Genomic DNA, 3844 nt, shown 5'->3' on the forward strand with positions numbered 1-3844 from the left:
CAGGTGTGCTTGAGGCAGGCAAAAGAATGAAAGGTCCTGTGGGCTTTCCTAAAGAGCTGGCACTCACTCAGACATCTGCAGCTCCAGTCCAGCCAGCGCTGCGATGCAGACTGTGGTTTGATTTTGGCCCAATAGCCCATTATTTTAAATTATAGTTTCTCTTGTTTAACAGCATGTGGGAGGGGACCAAAGTGCTCTCCAAATCCAGCTGGATGTCTTCCAAAAACCTGCCCCACAAAGGACCAAAGAGGTGACCGCATAGGGTGTAATTTCTAATGACCTTTCCAGGCCCGTAAAAATTATATGTGGAGGAAATGGGGCTATAAAAGCAGGTTGCTCCTACAGTGTTTTCTTGGATGGCCCACTTCCTTGGAAAGAACAGAGAATCTGCTCCACAGAAAGGAAAATATCTATCCCGTCGGTCTCCTTGAGCAGAGGTGAGCTGCATTTTAAAATATTAGGTGGTGCCAGCAACTGTCAGGAGACCCAGTGTTTTTCTTCTCCAGTGTGCATGATTTGCAGAGGAAGCTCAGACTCTAGAGCTCTTAGCTCTTCTGCTGATAATTGAGCAGATTTCCTCTGTAATCCCCGCCCCCTCCGGAAGGGATTTCTGGTTCCTTGTTTATGTTGGCTGCATTGCTGGCTTCCACCAGTGAAAGTTCCATCTCCTAGATACCAAGATCATCCGGAAAAAGAAAACCCATCGGCACCAACAGCCACAGCTCCCTTTTCAGAACAGATGTGGAGAAGGAAACCCCCAAAGATTCCACCAAACAAGAATATTTCCTATTCCAGCCTCTTGATCACAGAAATAGTCACACCCGTGTTCCAGCCCAGGCAGAATCAAGATGTGCAGGTTGTTCTATCCTATCCTGATTGCTTGCTTGCTTGCTTTCGTCATCAGCAGGTTGGGTTATGTTTTTAAACCGAACATGTAACTGGTGCTGTCAGGGTTCTCTCCCCACTCTGAACTCTAGGGTACAGATGTGGGGACCCACTTGAAAGACCCCCTAAGCTTATTTCTACCAGCTTAGGTTAAAACTTCCCCAAGGCACAAATTCTTTGCCCTTGGAGGGTACACTGTCACCACCAAGTGATTTAACAAAGAATCAGGGAAAGGACCACTTGGAGTTCCTATTCCCCTAAAATATCCCTGAAAGCCCTTACATCCCCTTTCCTGGGGAGGCTTGAGAATAATATCCTAACCAGTTGGTTACAAAGTGATCACAGACCCAAACCCCTGGGTCTTACGACAATAGATGAATCAGTCAGGTTCTTAAAAGAAGGATTTTATTTTAAAAAAAAAAAAAGGTAAAAATCACCTCTGTAAAATCAGGATGGAAAATAACTTTACAGGGTAACAAAAGATTCAAAAACACAGCAGAACTTCCTCTAGGTTTAGTTTCAAAGTTACAAAAAACAGGAATAAACCTCCCTCCAGCAAAGAAAAATTCACAAGCAGAACAAAAGATAATCTAACACACCTTGCCTGGCTTTTACTTACAATTTTTGTAATATGAGAGACTTTTAGATGGTCTATAGGAGAAGGAGTTTTCTGATCTGATGCTTCTCTGCTTCCCAAGAGAACACACAAAACAAAGCCTTCCCACCCACCCCAAGATTTGAAAGTATCTTCTTTCTCCATTGGTCCTTTTGGTCAGGTGCCAACCAGGTTATTTGAGCTTCTTAACCCCTTACAGGTAAGGAGGAATTCTAGGCTACCCTTAGCTGTATGGTTATGACAGATGCACTGTGTGGAAGGAGCAAAAGTTCCTCTGTGAAAGTTATCTCCAGCATGTGAAACACAAACTGGGAAGTCAGATTATAAAATAAATTCCCAAGGGCCAGGAGAATGCATTGAAATGTGATTGCAGCGTGCTTTCAGAATACTAGCAGTAATGAATACAGCAACCAGACTATATGAAATCAGTGGCCTGTGTGATAGACCCTAAACACTACATACTGGACAGATGAGATGTCACTGCCCATCATAAGCTGCATGTCAGCAGTGAATGAAGTGATACCTGTGAATACAGGGCCAACATTTCAAAGGTAATCACCTAAGTTATACAGGTAAAATGTACACCCATATGCCTTTCTCCTACAAGACAGGTCACTGGATGAGTACAATGAATAACTGCACACACATCTGCATGCTCGTAGGCACAGTAGATTCACATGCAGATATCTTGGGCATGAGTTAAGCAACATCATTTGGAAATCAATCCCGTACAGTCTGTCTAGCACATTCAGATACTATCCCAATTTAAGCTATTTGTTATTTTAATTATGTACAGTAGACAGAGATTCTTATCTCTCCCCCATCCCCCAGTATCTGAGCACCTTGCAGTAGCACATTTTGGCGATGTCTACACTGCACAGCTTTTAACGACCTGGCTGTGTCGCCACAGCCGTGCCGCTAAAAGTCACGCAGTGTCGCTGCTGTTTGTCGGCTCTCCTGCCGCTAAAAAACTTCTACCCCCAACGAACGGCGTTCACGTTGTCAGCAGGTGAACGGCGTTCACGTTGTCAGCAGGTGAACGCTCCTGCCAACAACGCACGGTTCACGCCGGCACTTGTGGCAGCAAAACTTGTGTCTTTCGGGGGAGGGGGTTAACACCTCTGAAAGACAAAAGGTTTGTCGTTCAATTGCCAGGGGAGACATAGCCTAAGTGATGTGACTAACAGTCGTCACGGGTGGCTTATTCTCTCATCCTCTCCCCAGAGGAAGATGCGTGCGTGCAGTGAAGTATGTTTTGTTTTGGTAGGTTTTTTAAAGTACAGCTGCTCTGTGCGTCTGTAAATATGTCAGGTTTCAGAGTAACAGCCGTGTTAGTCTGTATTCGTAAAAAGAAAAAAGAAAAGGAGTACTTGTGGCATCCGATGAAGTGAGCTGTAGCTCACGAAAGCTCATGCTCAAATAAACTGGTTAGTCTCTAAGGTGCCACAAGTACTCCTTTTCTTTTTTCTTTTTGTAAATATGTCCTGTCTTAGGGCCAGATTCTCCCACTCTTACTTATGTGGAGTAGCACCTTGCTACTCCCATTAAAATCATTGGGACTAATTGTGACCTAAGGAATGTACGACTCGGTGTAAAGGTGAATTTAGACTGTAAGTTCTTTGGGGCAAGGACAGTGTCTTATCTCTGGTGTATAGAGCTCCATGTGAATTCATTGCACTGTCTGGTGTTCTATAGTAACTTGATCAGCTCTCTGCCTTAGGGCCTGACTGTGTGACATACTGTATGAGCTGAAATCCATGAGGATCAGGCAAGCTCAGTACCTCACAGAACCATGCTCGTAGTGGGAATAGCCTCTCAAAAAGATGCCAAGTACAGAAAAAGGGGCAGTACTGAGTTATGCAAATTTACTCGGTGTGAAAGAGATACCAAGGAAACAACTCGTAATGTCTGGCACAAACCAGTGGGGCTTCCACCAGACACGTTCTAAAGAGTCAAATAATGACCAATTAATTCTCCTGCTGGGTAGCCAAACTCATTGCACCAAATTACAGCTGCTGAGCAAAATGAAAAGTGTAACTGGGGTCTCTCATAGGGTGGAGAACCTTTACAAAGGCTTGTCCAGTGCCTTTGTTTTCTGGATCTTTCTCAGGGTATGTCTTCACTACCCACGCCGCGGCAGCGCTTTAATGTGGCTCGTGTAGTCGCGGCCCTCGCGCTGGGAGAGAGGTCTCCCAGCGCTGTAAAAACCGCCCCCGCACCTCCGAGGGGAGCACGGCTCCCAGTGCTGGTGCACTGTCTACACTGGCACTTCACCGCGCTGAAACTTGCTGCGCTCAGGGGGGTGTTTTTTCACACCCCTGAGCGAGAACGTTTCAGAGCTGT

At 45.4% G+C, this 3844-nt stretch overlaps 1 protein-coding gene across 3 annotated transcripts in view; it reads left to right on the top strand.

Annotated features, from left to right (window-relative positions):
* Positions 1–3844, top strand: part of PIGL (phosphatidylinositol glycan anchor biosynthesis class L) — an 89644-nt gene that overhangs the window by 62463 nt on the left and 23337 nt on the right. The gene's annotated exons all lie outside the window — the stretch shown is intronic.

The sequence above is a fragment of the Natator depressus genome, chromosome 17, assembly GCF_965152275.1.
Source record: "Natator depressus isolate rNatDep1 chromosome 17, rNatDep2.hap1, whole genome shotgun sequence".
Classification (NCBI taxonomy): Eukaryota; Metazoa; Chordata; order Testudines; family Cheloniidae; genus Natator; species Natator depressus.